Genomic DNA, 18,719 nt, shown 5'->3' with positions numbered 1-18,719 from the left:
TAACATTTCTTACTGCACAATAATATTCCATTATGTTTATATACCACAGCTTGTCTAGTTATTCTCCAATTGATGGCATACCCTCAATTTCCAACATTTTGCCACCACAAATACAGCTACTATAAATATTTTTGCACATGTAGGTCCTTTTCCCATTTTTTTTACAATTTCTTTGTTACAGAAACCTGGTGTTGCTGGATCAAAGGGTATGCAGAGTTTAGTTGCCTCTAGGACATAGTTCCAAATTGCTCTCCACAATGGCTGGATTAGTTCTCAACTCTACCAATAGTGTCCCAATTTTCCCACATCATCTCCAGCATTCGTAATTTTCCTTTTTTTGTTACATTAGCCAATCTGATTGGCATGAGGTAGTGGCTCAGAGTTGTTTTGATTTGTATTTCCTTAATCAAAGTGAGTTAGAGAACTTCTTCATATACCTATAGATAGCTTTGATTCATCTGAAAACTCCCTATTTATATCCTTTAACCATTTATCAATTGGGTAATGGCTTGTATTCCTATAAATCCAGTTCTCTATACATTTAAGAAATGAGGCCTTAATCAGAGACACTTGCTCTAAAGATTTCTCCCCCAGCTTTCTGCTTTCCTTCTAATCTTGGTTGCATTTGGTTTTCTTCATAGTTTCCTCCCTTATCTCTTTTAATTACTCCTATTTCTACATTGTCTGAGATCAGGGTTGCTACCCCTGCTTTTTTTATGTCAGCTAAACCATAATAGATTCTCTTTTTAAAATTAATTAATTAATTTTAGTCTTCAACATTCATTTTCACAAGATTTTGAATTCCAAATGTTCTCCCCATGTCTCCCTCCCCCACCCCAAGATGGAATACATTCTGATTATCCCTTCCCCAGTCTGTCCTCACTTCTATCATCCCCTTCCTACCCCTTCCACCTTACTTTCTTGTAGGGCAAGATAGATTTCTATACCTCATTGCCTGTATACCTTATTTCCCAGTTGTATGTAAAAATAATTTTTAACATTTGTTTTTGCAACTTTGAGTTTCAAACTATCTCCCTTTTTCTCTCCCCACCCACCCCTCATCGAGATGGCAAGTAATACAGTGTAAGTTATACATGTGTCATTATGCAAAACACTTCCATAATAGTCATGCTATGAAAGACTATATTTCTCTCCACCCTATCCAGCCCCCCATTTATTCTATTCCTTCCTTTGATCCCGTCCCTTTTCAAAAGTGTTTGTTTCTGACTGCCCCTTCCCCCAATCTGCTCTCTTTTGTATCATCCTGTCCTCTCATCCCCTTCCCCCTACTTTCCTGTAGGATACCCAATTTAGTGCATGTTATTCCCTCCTCTAGCCAAATTTGATAAGAGTTAGGTTCACTCATTCCCTCTCACTTCCCCCAACCCTCTCCACTATAAAAGCTTTTTCTTGCTTCTTTTATGTAAGATAATTTACACCATTCTATCTCTCCTTATCTTCTCCCTTTTTCTCTCACCCTTAATTTTATTTTTTAAATATCATCCCTTCATATTCAACTCACCCTGTGACCTCTGTCTGCATATATATGTATATTTATATATTATGTATGTATGTGTTTATATGTGTATGCAAGTATATATATGTATATTTGTATGTATACATATATATGTATATGTATATATGTATAGATAGAGATAGGGATATTTCCTCCAACTATCCTAATACTGAGAAAGTTTTAATGACTTATAAATATCATCTTTCCATGTAGAAATGTAAACAGTTCAACTTTAGTAAGTGCCTTATGATTTCTCTTTCCTGTTTGCCTTTTCATGCTTCTCTTGAGTCCTGTATTTGAAAGTCAAATTTTCTATTGAGCTCTGTTCTTTTCATTAAGAATGCTTGAAAGTTCTTTATTTTTTTGAATGTATATTTTTTCCCTGGAGTATTATACTCAGTTTTGATGGGTAGTTGATTCTTGGTTTTAATCCTAGCTCCTTTGACCTATAGAATATCATATTCCAAGTCCTTTGATCACTTACGGTAGAACCTGCTAAATCTTGAATTATCCTGATTGTGTTTCTACAACACTTGAATTGTTTCTTTCTGACTACTTGCAATATCCTCTCCATGACCTGGGTACTGGAATTTGGCTACCATATTCCTAGGAGATTTCCTTTTGGGATCTCTTTCAAGAGGAGATTGGTGAATTCTTTCAATTTCTTTTTTACTCTCTGGTTCTAGAATATCAGGGCAGTTTTCCTTGATAATTTCTTGAAAGGTGATGTCTAGGTTCTTTTTTTCATCATGGCTTTCAAGTAGTTCAATCACCTCTCCTGGATCTGTTTTCTAGGTTGTAGCACCAATGCAATATTCACAGCACCTACATCCACTATGAATATCCCAGCACAATTTTGAATCCTGAAATACAACAGACTCTCCACATGGAAAACAGAACCACAACATTTATTCAGACACCAGAAAGCCAAGTCCATCATAGTAATAAAAACCTATTCATGAAAATAATGCAGAGAACAACACTGTCTCCAAGTCTTCCCCCATTAGGCTTCCTACAAACCAGGTCCCTTAAACAAAATGCCCTTCTCATACTCACAGCCAGCTGTGGTCTTTCCTGAATCCTTCAGTTCTCACTGCTCTCTCCTTAATTTCTAATTTCTTCTCAGCTATGCCGTAGCTTTGCTTCTTTCTGCTCCACCCATTCAGCAAACTCCTCCCACCACATGCTCCATGTGACTTCCTCTTCCATGTGACCCAAGCAGGTCACATGGGCCTATTAATAAATGGTAAAGCTCTCCCTATTTAAATTACCATTACATAGGTCAGTGGTTTTTCCAATGGGATTTCACATTGTCTTCTATTTTTTTTTCATTCTTTTCATTCTGTTTTATAATTTCTTTATTTCTCATAAAGTCATTAACTTCCATTTTCTACATTCTAATTTTTTACAGAACTATTTTCTTCAGTGAGCTTTTGGACCTTTTTTCCTTTTGCCAAATTCTGCTTTATAAATCACTCTTGTCCTCATTGGTTTTTTGCACTTCTTTTTCCATTTGGGTTAGTCTATTTTTAAGGTGTTATTTTCTTCAGTATTTTGGGGGGTCTACTTTAATAAGCTGTGGACTCATTTTTCATGACTCTTATATCACTCTCATTTTCTTCCCAATTTTTCCTCTGCTTCTCTAACTTGATTTTTCTGTACTTCTCTACTTCTTCCCAATCTTTCCTCTAATTCTCTGACTTGAGCTCTTCCATGGCTTGTGATCAATTAATATTTTTCTTGGAGGCTTCGATGTAGGAGCTTTGACTTTGTTGTCTTTTTCTGGTTGTATGTTTTGGTTTTCTTTGTGACCAAAGTAAGATTCTATAGTCTGAGGTTTTTTTACACTGTTTTCTCATATTCCCAGCCAAATACTTGACTTTCTAACTCTTTATTAAGGTAGGACTGTGCTACCAGTGTATCAGGTATCTTGTCCCAAACTTCAAGCGTTTGGTGCAACTGTTTTCAGAGATACTTCTAGGGTCCTGTAAATTTTCAGTTCTTCCAATATGGTATGATGAAAGAAGAGGTGTTTATTCATTTCCTGACCTGTGTTCTGTTGTGTGAGTGACCACAAACACTCTTTTATGCCTTGGAACTGTGAGGAGAATTCCATCTCCACTGCCACCAAAAGTTCTACCACAGCAGCACTCTTCCTCATCCCAGGGTTACCACCCAGAACCAAGCCCAGATCAAAGCACAAGCAAAACAAGAGAATCCTGCATTAGCACCAGCCAAGAGATCTCTGCAATCTCCCTCTGAAAAGCTGCTCAATCCCCACTCCATCTGTGGTCCAGGAACTTCAGAAGCAGAATCTGCTGTTGCCATATTCCTGTGGTTGGGGTTGGACTATGCTCCTCTCTCACCCAGATCTGACAAAGTTTTCCCACTGACCTTCTATACTGTTTTTGGTATTTCTGGGTTGAAAAGTGTGGAAACTACCACAGCTGTCAATGATTCAGTATGCTGAGGCCTGCTCTGGCCCCATCTATACCCTCACAGCCCATGCTGGACTGTACTCCACTCCCAGTCAGAATGCAATAGAATCTTCCTGTTGACCTTCCAGCCTGTCTTGGGTTAGAGTTTTGTTTCACTCTGTCATTTTGTGGATTTTGAAGTTCTAGAATCTGTTTAAATTCATTTTTACAAGTATTTGTAGAAGAGCTCAAGCAAGTCCTTGATTTTACTCCACCATCTTCTAAACCATAACAGATTCTACTCCAGCCCCTTGCCTTTATTCTCTGTGTGTCTGTTTCATGTAAATAACACATTATAAGATTTGGTTTTTGATCCACTCTGCTATCTATTTCTGTTTTATGGGAGAGTTCATCCCAATCATATCCACCATTATGATTACTAAGTGTGTATTTCCCTCCATCCTGCTCTTCCCCCTGTTTGTCCTCTCTCTCCTTTGACCTTTTCCCTTCTCACCTGTGTTTTGCTTTTGCTTACCATGTCCCCTGATCTGCTCTCCCTTCTGTTATCCTCCTCTTCTGTCAGCTCCCCCTTTTACTTAATGTCCTCCCCTCCTATTTCTCCGTTCAGTGAGAGAGATTTTTATATTCAAATCATTGTGTATATTATTGTCTCTTTGAGCCAATACTGAAGAGAGCAAGGTTCAAGAGAGGGTCATTGCCTATCTTCCCATCATCCCCCACACTTATAATAGATCTTTAGCCCCTTTTCATGTGAAATACTTTCCCTTATTCTACCTCTCCCTTCCTTCTGTACCTTTTGTACTCCTCTTTATCACCCCTTTTTTTATGTCATTCCCTCAAGTTCACCTTGTGTCCATACCCTCTCTCTAAGTGTATTTCTTCTAGTTGTAGTATGAGTGGTACAATTTTAAAATTACAAGCATCATTTTCCCATGTGGGGATGTAAATAGTTTAGTTCTACTGAATCCCTTATTTATATATTATACCTGTTTGTGCTTCTCTTGGATCTTGATATTACAGATCTGATTTTTTGTTCAGTTCTGGTTTTCTCCTTATGAAAGCTTGAAATCCTTCTATTTCATTGAATGGTCATGTTCTTCCCCTAAACATTATGCTTATTTTTACCAGGCAAGTGATTCTTGGTTCAGTCCTAGCTCCTATGCCTTACAGAATATCACATTCTGTGACATCAGATCCTTTAATGTTGCAACTGTTAGCTAAGTTCTGTGTAATATTGATTGTGGTTCCCTGATATCTGGATGGTTTCTTTCTGGACACTGGTAGTATTTTCTCCTCTACCCAACAGTTCTGATATTTGGCTATCATGTTCCTTGGAGTTTTTATCTTGGGATATCTTCCCTGAGGTGGATTATTTCAATGCCTCTTTTGCCCTCGGGTTCCAGGTATCAGGACAATTTTCCTTGACAATTTCTTGAAAGATGCTGTCCAGGTCCTCCTTTTGATTACGATTTTCAAGTACTTCAATAATTCTGATGTTGTCTCTCCTGGATCTCTTTTCCAAGTCAGTTGTTTTTCCAGTGAAGTGTTTTACATTTTCATCCATTTGTTTATTCTTTTGAATTTGTTTGATTGATTCTTGATGTCTCGTATAGTCATTAGCTTCTACTTGTCCAATTCTAACATTTATGGAGTTATTTTTCTATGTTAACTTTTGTCCTTTTTCCATTTGATCAGTTCTAGTTTTTTCTTTTTTAGCAGTTGTTTTCTTTTTCCAAGCTGTTGAGCTTTTCTTTTGTTTTCATAATTCTCTTGCATCATTTTCATTTCTTTTCCAAATTTTTCTTCTACTTCTCCTAAAAGATTTTTAAACTCCCTCAGAGTTCTTTCTGGATTTGGGACCACTTCCTGTTTTTCTCTGGAGTTTTGCCCATTGTTGTCCGCATCTGAGTTTGTGTCTTGATTTCAGCTGTTACCATAATAATGGTGAGATTCAGATTGGTCAGATTCTTTTTTTGTTGTTTATTGCTCATCTTTTTTGGACTTTTCCTTTCTTTAAATTTGAACTCTGCTAACGGGGCTGAAGGGGCGTGTTTTCATCTTCTTGTGCCAGAGACCAAAGATGCTGACCATTTACGTGGTGCTGCACTGAAATTGACCTGAAGCCCTCAGGAGACCCTCATTTCTGGTGTTACACTGAGGTGGTGTGGTGGGGGGTTGCTGGCACTGCCGGAGACCATAGGAGTCTGGTAGCTACATGGTGCTGAGCTGGTCCTAGTGGGGGTGTCTGGCTGAGGCTGGTGGGGTATTTCTGCTTTTCCCCTGGGCTACACTGGAGCATGTGGCTGTCTGAACACTGGAGGCTGCTGGTTTGCCCAGGTCTATACTGAGGTGCTTGGAGGTCTGGTCTCTGGACATTGCCTGTTCTTTTGCCTATTGCATTTAAATGACTTCAGACCTAGAATGATGATTACTGTGAAATCCTTTCTGATTTATATCCAGGTTATTCAACTACTCAAAATTATTTGTATGGAAATCCTATTTTAGAGGTACAGTAATGGGTCACCTATTTAAAACTCTACTGAGGAAACTGTTATCCTTTACTCATGAGGCCCTTTGACCTTCAGTCAAGCTCAGCTATTCTTGTTATGAAACTACGTGATTGTTGGGGGTTTTTATCTGGTTCTAGGGTTAGAAGTAGCCAAGTTAGAAACAGAGAGAGAGTTAAGTGTCAGACATACTTACAACAGTGAGGAGAGACAGCTGATAGACTTGTGAGGCATTCAGAGAAAAAACTATAGAGAATAGATGTAAGAGAACTCAGCCTGTAGACCAACTTCTCTCCACACATACACACACACACACACACACACACACACACACACACACACACACACACACACACACACAACATGTTGGCCTTTGACCATAGGAGAAAATATCCTATGTAAGTGAAAGGTACATGAAGATACAGTACAATCATGACCCCATTTTTAAATGTGCAAAATAAACACATAGGTTCATAATGGAAACAATTATGTATTTTATAATTAACATAATCTGTAAATTATGAAATTCACAGAGTTCAGGTTGCCAGTGTTTACAGTAGAAGATTTGTGTTGAAAAAGACTCATTTATCAGGATACTATAGGTGTCTCCACCCCCTGGAGTCTCAGAGATTCGGAGATTAGGATATAATTTATGTACAGGTTATTCTCTACATGCAATTAAATCCCTGCCTTCTTGAGAAGAAGCATCAAGGATTCCTTCGTCTGAGACCTAGGGACCTGATCTCTATGAATTAATTTGTCCAGATAGTTGGTTGCAAGTCCCTGGTGACTCTACCCCAATTGCTTTGATATTTACAAAGATAAGCTATGGAAGGGAATGGTACATACCACTCTTACAACAATACTCTTTTCTGTCAACAAAAAATCCAGAAAAGCTGGAACCACTATTAATTCATTTATCCCTCATCATCTGAATGGAAAACTACCACTTCCTGATCCCCCGTTCCCTGAGATTCAGAATTGTCTCAGAAATAATTTTCCCCTACCAGCTCTCTTCTTATACATATTTCTCCACCAGTCTGTATCCTCCTCTTTCCTTGCATTTCACTGCAGACTCTGGAACTCCAATCTATTATTACCAAACTCCCCTTTATCCCAGATCTCTTCATCTGATGTACTTTTCATCATGTGTCACTCATAGCAACCTAAAACTCTCCAAAATACTACCATATCCCTGGTTACCCTTCTTCATACTTCCCAGACCCTCTCACACTAATACAAAAACATGGTAGACCTGAGAGAATAGCTTCATGAATTCAAATGTTCAAAATGAACTGAAGGTGGTGATGACAGGTAAAGATGACTTTTTTTTTGCCATTCTAGGGAAAGAAGAAAGATCAAAGAAGGAATGGCCCTATTGGCTGAAACAGTAACTGAATACAGGAGGAAATTAGAGCTTTCCAGTTCTTATTTTATTTTAGTGTTCTCTGCAAAGTAAAATTATCCTTGAAATAGAAAGAAAAAAAGTAGCTAATACGAATATTAGCTAAGGATAACTAAGATAACTAAGGAGATATTAAGAGAATAGTCAAATGTCAATTGATCAATAAGTGTTGGTCTACCATGCGACAGGTACTGTTTATGTACTGAGGATACAAAGACATAAACAAAACAGAAGATTTCATGAACTTAAAGATGTGATGACTTAGTGAATTTTAAAAGATCATGGGGAATGGGAGAAGCACTACAAGATTGGAAAAGGGCAAATGGCACATTGATTTTCAAAGAAAGAAGTGTTTAGAGGAGGGGCAGGATGGTGAAGGACCTTAAGTATATGTCATATGAGGTTTGCTTAAATCATTTGCAGATGTTTAGCTTGGAGAAGAGAAGACTCAGGGGGAACATTATAGTAATCTTCAAATATTTGAAGAGATGTCATGTGGCAGAGGGATTAGATGTGTTCTTGGCTCCAGAAGGTAAAGTCAAGAGCAGAGCGTGTAAGTTAGAATGAAGCAAATTTAAGACTGATGCAGTTATTAAGCTATCCCAAAGTGGGTGGACATGGATTTAGTAAGTTTCCCCTTACTGGAAGTCTTCTACAATAGGCTCCTTAACTAGTTGTTTAGCATGAAATAGGTGTAATTTTTGTTCAGATATGGGTTAGACAATATGATCTGTTTGCAATCTGTCAATACAGAAATGGGCCAGATAGAGGATTCAGCCCATCCCCTTGTTTCCCACTTCCAGATCATCCTCCTGCTTACATTACTCTGAAACTTCAGCTCTTTTAAGGCTCACTCCATCTATCTGTCTCTCTGTCTCTGTCTCTCTCTGTCTCTGTCTCTCTCTGTCTCTCTCTGTCTCTCTCTCTCTCTCTGTCTCTCTCTCTGTCGCTCTCTCTGTCTCTCTGTTTCTCTCTCTGTCTCTCTGTTTCTCTCTCTCTCTCTCTGTCTCTCTCTGTCTCTCTCTCTCTCTCTCTCTCTCTCTCTCTCTCCATTTTTCTAGACATAGTTATATTACCCCCTTCTACATCCTTGTTCCTGTCAACTACCAGCCTCCAGGTCATTTTTCCTCCATTAAAAAGGATTTCAGTACGTGGCTCACTGTATTTCTCTTTGATCCTACCCCTTCCTTCATCCTTAGGAATATTAATATGCAAGTTGATATTCCTTCAAAAACCATTGCTATCCAGTTCATCGACCTCTTCAACTCTTGAATTCTACATCTTCATTTGACCTCAGCCACCCACAGGAATAAATGCACCTTGGAATATGACCCCATGACTGGGCCATCACCAGGATCCTGAACTTTGATACTATCCTTTTTAATGATAATCTGTTATTCTTCCATTTTTCTCTCCTATATTTACTCTTCATCCTCAATGTGACCTCCAGTCACTTGATTCCTTCCTGTTCTTCCAGTGTTTCAACTCTCTCTGGCTTCACTTTCTGTCATGGTGACTAAGTCGAACTCCTGCTACTGCATGTATATCCTTTTATTCTACTCTGATTGATGGTTATGATCCCCACAGTACCTATTCCAAGACTGCACCTCTCCTCAACCCCGTATTTACCCCTGCCTCATTCATCAGGAAACCTACTTTATTAATGAAGTCAAGGCAATCATTTGGATGATTAAGGCATTCAAGACAATCTTTTATGTCCTCTATTCCACATTTCAAAACTATTTTTCATCTTTACTTCTCTTTTCCATTTCTGTTCTAGTTTCTGCATAAGAGATGGTTCCTCAGCCTGACAAGGTTGAGATTCTGCTTCTAAATTCTAAATTCCTTGCAATCTGGCTTCTGACTCCCCTGACTTAGTAAAAGTGATTTCTCACAGGGTTGCAAGAACCTCCTAAATGCTAAATCAAAAGGTTTTTCTTCAGTTCCCAGTCTTCTAGACTTTTCTCTGTAACTCTTGACACTATTGATGATTCTTTCCTCTTAGATACTCTTGTATCCATTCAATTCCATCTCTTCTGAGCTTAAGTTGCACTGATTACTTGCTTCTACCTAGGACATTCTATCAACATTCCAAATTGACTTTATCCAAAATGAATTTTACCTTCTTTCCCTATCCATATTCACCTAGTTCAAACTCCCCTGTATAGGAGTTCTTTGGCGAGAACTAGCTTCCTCTCAGTTACCTATGTTTGTAATATTGGAAGCATTCTTTCTTGTTCCCTCTCCCTCACTAGCACCCCGCCCCCTGCTTCCTCTTTAAATCAACTGCCATGTCATGGATTTTAAAGACACCATTTTTTGCAATTATCATCCCACCACACACACAAATGTGGTTGCCATCTTAGTTCAGACCCTTATTGCTTATTGCTTAAACTACTAAAATACTGCTACTAAACTACTAAGTTGTCCTCATTATTTCTAGCTTTTCCCTCTTTATGATCCACAGAGCTGGCTGCCAAAATCATCTTTCTAAAGTACCTTGTCACTTCCTTGCTCAAAAGCCTGCAATGATTCCCTATTGCCTCTAGGATGAAATATAAACTCCTCCGTCTGATCATTCAGATTTGCTGAAGTCTGACTTTAAGCCTTATTCCACATCATTATCCATCACACATTCTATAGTCCAGTGAAAGGGAAATACTACTGAGCAATCTCAACATTTTATATCATACTCATGTGCTTTCCCAAAGACAGCCTTCATGCCTGAAATTTGCTGCCTCTTCACTTCCATCTGTCAAAATGCTTATCTCCCTTTATGGCTCAACTCAGGTGTTACTTCCATGAAACCTCTATCCAAGTTTAGGGCTGCTTCCCCTTTCAAATCTGAATGAATTTTGTGTATTTCTTCATGTGCTTACCACTCCACCCTTACCTCAACAAAAGAATGCAAATTCCCAGAGAACAGGGACTATTTCAATTTTGTTTTTATATTCCTTCCTTGTACCCTCAGAAATTATGATTATAAATTTCAATTTCCTAAAATTGAACATGTGGATTTTGATATGACCCCATTCCAATAAATCCAAAGTAATTTGACTTTCTTTTGCATAATTTTAAATTTAACTCAAAAACATATATTTGTCCTTATGGCAGTGATGGAAGGAACTAGTTTATTTTCTAAAATTTGGAAGCCACATTAAGCAATGTAGTGTTGGTGGGCTTACATGAATTGTATCAAAACTTTCATATTTTGTGTGATAAAAATCTGACCTTATTTCAGAGCACATTTCTTTTAAATTAACATCTATCCTTGACTCTAAAAATCATTAAAATGCTTAATTTATCTTGGCTGTAATCCTAACTGTCATAGACTCTCAAAGGCTTTATTGTAATGTTACAGAAACATGCAAATTGCTCTGCTCCTTGGAGCATCCTTCTATACGAAGCAGAATATATGCAAGCAGACAGTTTGCAAATGACACGATATAAGGAGCATGTGTCCAGAAGTCATTTTTCTGTGCCACTCTCAGAGTTTCCAAGCTTGTGGTCATTAACAATGTCATCAGATATTTTTTGCAATGCTACTGTGAAGGAAATCATGCGGTGTCAATTCCTAATTTTAAAATCTCTTACAATCTTTTTAATTTGAATACATAACTTAAACACTCAAGGAGAATACTTGAGTCATTGTAAAATGATTTTATAGTTCTCTCAGTGGTTTGAAACTAATGTTATACTCAAAAGGTTTACAACCCATTAACACAGTATGTTTTCTTGTAACCTTCCCCTCCTGTGCACTAGTCATTTAATTTTAGAACTAGGAGTTTAGTACCCTAGGTACAATTAATTTCTATCCCGAATGAAAGCTCTTTAGTCAAGGTTAAGCTATGTGAAGGTTAAGAAGATAATGGATCAAAGTTACAGTTCAGCAAAAGATGACTGTCCTTAATTTGTTAGATTTTCTATTTTACGCATTCATTATTTGGCAATTATACAATTTTGTCTATAAGCATCAGCCCCAATTGCCATTGAATTAAGTTTGCATTTTAAAAAAACAGTTTTATTACCTGGAGAAATCAGTATTCATTTATGAGTCAGTCAGCAAATAAACAGTTATTATGTACCTACAACGTTCCAGGTATTGTGCAAAGCACTAGGTACAAAAAAAAAAAAAAAAAAGCATAGTGTAGTCCCTGTTCTTAAGGAGGTCACAGTCTAATGGAAGGGATGACATGCAAACAACTACATGCAAATAAGATATATACAGGATAAATTGGAAATAATTGGCAGAGTAACTTTTCCCTAGAATTAAAAAGGACCAAGATAAAGAGAAGGAAAAATTTCCAGAGAATGTAAGATTTTAATTGGTACTTGAGGGAAGCCAGGAGACACAGAGGAGGAGGGAGAGAATCCTAGGCATGGGGACAATCAGTGAAAAATCTGAGTCTGGAGAGAGAATTTCTTTTTTTTGAAGAACAGCAAGGAAGCCAGTGCCACAGATGACAGAGTGCTTGGGGTGGAAGAAAGTATAGTGTAAAATGTAAAAAAGACAGAATAGTAGGTTGAGAACAAATTATGAAAGGCACTGAATGCAAAGCAGAGAATTTTTTGGTTTTTGAAAAAAATGATAATTAATATGTGTATGTACAAATATAGTAATATATAGCAACTATTTATGTATATATACATATATATACACACATGCACACATATGTGTGTATGTATGTATATAGGTACATATGCATGTAGATACATTATATACAGTTTTAGGTAATCAAAAATTTTTTCAAATAATTCAGGAAAACAGAAGATAGTAACAAAATAAACAATGAATAAAGCAAGATATTATCATTATAGAAATGAGTAATAATGAATTGGACCAGACGTGATTTCATCGGTATAGGAAACTCCTCTTAATAATGCAGGTGCTTGAAAATAATAATAGCTCATGTACATATAACACTTCAGGTTAAAAGAATTAAAGTTAAAATAATTCTGAAGTGGCTTACTACCACTGATTTGTGAGATAATATACTATGCTACATAGAGAACCACCTTTGGAGTCAGAAAGCTCTGGGTTTAAGTTCAGCTTCAACAATGTGACCACAGGAAAGTCAGTTGACTTTTGAGTACCCCCAACTCTAAAAGACAGGTTCTTATCACTTTTGAGCCACAAATCTCTTTGACAATCTGATGAAACCTATGGCCCCCTTCTCATTAACAGGTTGTTCAAAGAATAAAATAATATACATAAGATGACAAAGGAAACCAATCTAAAAACCTCTACTCTCAGGGGGGTTGCTGATCTGTGTGGATGGAGGGAATTTTCATACCAGGAATTCCCAGCACTTAGGAAATGAGTACTGAAACTGTGCCATTCTTCCTCACTCCCACCAATCAAAAAAAAACAAAAGAATCTATATTTTACAAGTGAGAAATAAGTGGTTCAGAAAGCTTACTTGCTCATCACCATACACTAGTAAGTCTCAGAGCCCCATCCATTTGTTTCCACATATACTATTATTTCCTCCACATCACATGGTTTCTATGTTACAATATTGTCTATTTACAGATTCTATATTAGAAGCTGTCAATATTTTAATTCCATAAAAATTTTGAATAGAATGTTATGAATTCTGAAAATATAAAACCTAAAAGGAAAACTGAATTGTATGTTCTTTCCCAGAGTGACATCTTGAATATTTACTATAAAAAGAACAATTTGGATTCTTTTTTCACATTCTAAATCTATCATACCCTTATTTCAAAATACTTTCAGAAACCCTAGTGGGTCAAAATAGAATACACAGAAAAATGGAGTTCTTTGTTATCCTCTTGGTTACTAAAATATTTAAAACTGAGGATCTTCTAGAACTTTGGGACCCACAATAGAAGAAGCTTTTGGGGGAGCGTAAAGAATATTTTGAGGTTTACTGCATTGTCAAGGGGCTCAGTATTCCATATAACATTAAAAATATGAACTAGATTTTGCTGTCTTGTTAGAGAATCTTTTATCCATTGAGTGTGTACCTCTCTTAAAATCAAGCAGCCTTTCTAACTCTAACTCTAACTCTATGTTATTGTTTAGTTGTTCAGTCTTTATGACCCCCTGGACCACAGTATGCCAATGCTGTCTGTGGAGTTTTCTTGGTGAAGGTACTAGAGTAGTTTGCCATTTCTTTCTGCAGCTCATTTTACAGATAAGGAACTGAGGTAAATTCTGGTTAAATGACTTGCTCACAGTCACTTAGACAGTAAGTGTCTGAGGACAGATTTAAACCCATGAACATGAATCTTCCTGATTGCATGCCCAGCTCCCTAACCGCTGTTCCATCGAACTGCTCTATATCAGTTTATCTATCTTTATTTCTCCCTCTCTCTCTCCCTTACTCTTTCTTTCTTTCTCTCTCTTTCTCTCTCCCTCTCCCTCTCCTTCTCTCTCTCTCTCTTTCTCTCTCTCTGTCTCTGTCTGTGTCTCTCTTTTTGACTAGACCTGTGATTTCATTGGTATAGGAAATCTAAGTAAGAAAACTCCCCCTAGTAATTCAGATGTTTGAAAATAATGGCTCTTGTGTATATGCCACTTTAGGTTTACAAAGCTACCATTCCCAATAACTCTGTGAAGTGGCTTATTACCATTAATTTGAGAGATAAAATGGTGTGTATGCTGCAGATGTTGGTATTTGTTCTTCTTTTGTGAAGAGAACCACTGACATCACAATGTAATGGTGGGAATGTCTCGAGCTGCCATTGAATTGGATTTAAGTGAGGCAGAGTTTTAGAGTTATCATGCTCCTCCTGAGTCATTGACAGTACAGTGGCAAGAAAAGATTCAAGACAACTGGCAATGGACCGGGACGCAGTGGAGGACTCCAAGCACTCTACAACTCCTGCTTCAACCCCTTCATAGCTTTTGGAACAAATTGTTCTCATTCCCATTCCACTGGGGCAAGTCTTCACAGATTTGGGGTAGACATTTCACTAACTCACTGAGGGTTTGAGGTTTATTGGTTATACTCAACCTAGTTTGGCCCATAGAGGTGATTTTTAACAGGGTATGGTCTTAACATATTAGGGGTTCTAGATAGTAGCTGTGACTGTAAGGACCTGCAAGTTACTTTTTAGAGTTACTTCATTTGTATTTGGACAACCTACATTTTTCATTACTTCTTTCCCTCTTCCCCCTCCCTTATAATAAGAGGAAAAAAGAAAAAGAAATTGAAAATTGAAAAGAAAACAAAAGAAAAGGAAAAAAAAATTTGCAAAACTAACCTACTGAATACTTTTAACAGTATATGAAGTGTTTCTTACCCATAACATCTATACTGTGGCAAAGGAGGATTGGGGGAAAGCAGCCTTCTAACATCTCTTCTTTAGTGTCAAGTTTGGCGATTGTAATTTCAAAACATTTAGTTTAAATTATTCTACTGTTGCTCTTCTGATTTGCATCACTGTAGTCATTACTGCATTGTTTTACTGATTATTTAAATGCTGTCTCTCCACAGGAACAGTCTCTTTGAGGGCAGGAATGTCTTGCTTCTTTGTCGTGTTTTGCTTTTCTTTGTATCCCTAACATGTAGCACATAGTAAGCATTTAATAAAAGTTTATTGACTGCCTGACTGGTTTTGTTTATTTCATGATGCATCAATGTTTATTTACGTTTCAATGAACTTCTCTGTATTTGTCTTATTTTATTTTTCTTACCATATTAATGTATCACAAATTGTTTAGCTATTCCCAAGTCAATGTACATCTCTTTTGCTTCCAATTCTTTGCTAACATAAAAAGGATGGCTATCAATAATTCTAGCAGTGGGAATGATGCATCAGGGGGTAAAGACATTTTTTCTCATTCTCTTCTAGGGCTCAGCACAGTGTCTGGAACATAGTAGGCACTTCAAAAATGTTTACTGACTGAGTGATTGTTTAATTATCAAAATTTTAAGTTGCTTTCTGGAATGGTTACATCAATTCGCATCTCCACTAAAAATGTTTTAAGGTTCACTTCCCTGCCACCACAATCACTCAAAATAGGGCTATTTCCATCTGCTGTTATCTTTATCTGTGTGACTTTATCTTTGCTGTGTGACTGATAAAATTTCAGATTTGTTTTGATTTGAATTTCTCATCATAAGTTGTTTGGAGTATTCATTCATGTGGTTGTTAATTTGAAATTCTTTATTTGACAACTGTTTGTTCATGTGCTTTGGCCACTCATCTACTGGGAAATGGCTTTTGGTGTTATACATTCCTGTAATGTGTTTTTCTGTACTCTACCTGGGATATCAGAATGTTATCAGACACTTATTTCTTTTCAAAAGAATGCTTCTCTTATCTTAGTTACATTTATTTCTTTCATGGGAACATTTAGTTTCATACAATTAGATTAATATCATTTAGTTATATTTCTATTAGCTCTATGGAAATAGAGTTTAAATTTTTGTGATTGCTTCTATTCTTGTTAAGTTAAAATTTTATTTATTAGGAATGGCTGTGAAAGGCATATGATCTGCTTCTCATTTAATTTTTTAAAATCTACTTTGCTATTAAGTCATGTATCCATCAAGTTGTGGTATATAGTGTAAGATGTGAATATAAACCATATATTTTTCAGAATAATTTTCTACTTTTCCAAGCAATTCTTTAAAAAAATGGGAAGCTTTTTTTTAGATATTTAGTTTTGGGGGTTATTGAACAGTGTACTGTTGAATTAAAAATATTTCTGATTTTTCCTTGTCTATTCTGTTCCATTGATCCACTTTTCTATCTTTTTAATCATTGTCAAATAGAGTTAGTGATTATTACTTTACTATAGCTCAGGGTTTGAAGGTGATATTTCCCCCCTTCATTTCTTCTGCTTTGTAGTATTTCCTTTTATTTTCTAGTTTTGCTGTTCCTTTGAACAAATTTTATTTTTATTTTGTGTAGCTCCATAAAGTATTTCATTGGTACTTTATCATATCATTAAATTTATGAATTAATTTCAGTAGATTGTAATTTTTCTCATTTTGGCACAACCCATCCAGGAACATTGCAGGTTTCAAGCTATCCTTTATTTCTTTTTTAAGAAATTCTGTCCTTTAGATATTAAGTGTACTTGATTTTCAGGTATTCTATATATTTTATTGTTATTTGAAGTGGGACTTTGATTACTGTTGGTGTCTCCTGTATTTTCTTATTACTCTATAGAAAATTGCTATAGTAATTGGTTTGATGTGTATTTATTTTGTACACTATAACTTTACTTAATATCTTAATCATCTTAATTATTTTCCTAGGATTTTTAAAGTAAATTATAATTTCATTAGATTTTAGGAATAGTTTTTTTTTTTAAAGAGATCTTATTTTTAAGCCATTATTTTTTTTTCTAATTTCTTATGGTCATTGTTAGAGTTCCTAGAACTGTGTCAAATAATAGTAGGAGAGAAAGGACATCCTTTCTTCATGCCTGTATTAATTGGGAAGGCTTGTAGCACTACACCCTTGCACATAAAGCTAGTTTGCAGTTTTATTATAACAATTCCTATGTCTGTATCATGTAGAGTTTTTAATAAAGCATAAACAAGTCTTGTAGTTTTTCAAGAGCTTATTTTGCATTAATTAAAATAATCATTTTTTAGGTTTTTAAAATTTTTTAACATAATCTACTACACTAACTGTTTTCATAATTTTTATTGTATTTCTTTCATCACTGGCATAAATCAAAATTAATTATAATAAAAACTTTTTAGATTACGTTGCAATAGCTTTTTTTGCAAGAAGCTTATTTAAAATTTTAGAATCTATTTTCACTAATGATATCGGTCTGTAGTAGTCTTTCTTTGCCTTGGCCTAACATTTTATTTTAGTTTTTAGTACTGTATTTCAAAAAGATGAAATTTAGAGAGTATTCCCTCCTTTCCTAGAATAACCTATATAATTTAGGTAATATGAACAAAATAATTGTTCTTTGAAAGTTTGATATCATTGTTCCTTTGATAACTACTTTATAGATCAGTTACTTTTTTCAGAAATTTCAATATTTAATATTTCAATTTAGTATTATGTTACTATAAATATTTTATATTTCATATAAAATTCTCTGGCTTTTTGAGTTCTCAGTTTTATTAGCATTTAACTCTATGGTGAGTAGGTTTTCATAATTCTCTTTTTTAAAATGTCTTCAGATTCTGTTGTGATTTTGCTTTGTTCGTTTTCGTTGGTTAATTTAATTTTCCTTACTATGCTTTTTATTTCCATTGACTAACATATTAACTTTTTTATTCCTTTCAAAGAATAAGCTTTTAGTTTTGCTTTTAGATTAATAGCTTTTGCTTCCATTTTATCTATTTTTCTCTAGTTGTTATGATTTTAATTTGAGGACTTATTTTGGATGATTTAGTTTTTGGTTTTCTAATATTTAAATTGCATACTCAGTTCATTAATTATTTGCTTTTGAAATGTATCTCAGGGTGTAATTTATTGTTTGAGGACTACTTTAACTATATAATTGACAACTTGGTGTGTTGTGCCATCATTACATTGTCTTTCTACGATTTTATCTTTAGCTCACTTGTTTAGGATTCATTATTGATTCTCCACTTTAATTTGTTTCTTTGGTTGTTCTCTTTGCGTTGATCACTATTTTTATGTTACGTTCTATGGGGCATTTCTGCTCTCTCTTTAGCATAGATTGATTTTTGCAGTGTTCCATATGGCAAAGAGAAATATGTACATTCTTTAGTGTTCCCATTCAGAAGATATCACAAATATCTTAGCTATAATTTTTTTCAGTTCTGCATTTCCCTTTTAATTTTTCTCTAGACACTTCCATTTCCAAGAGAGAACATTAAATCTTTTGCTATCATGTTGCTATGTCTTTATTTTCAGTTAAGAGAGTTTTCACTTTACAA

The sequence above is a fragment of the Notamacropus eugenii genome, chromosome 6 (assembly GCF_028372415.1).
Source record: "Notamacropus eugenii isolate mMacEug1 chromosome 6, mMacEug1.pri_v2, whole genome shotgun sequence".
NCBI lineage: Eukaryota > Metazoa > Chordata > Mammalia > Diprotodontia > Macropodidae > Notamacropus > Notamacropus eugenii.
This window is presented reverse-complemented; position numbering follows the sequence as displayed.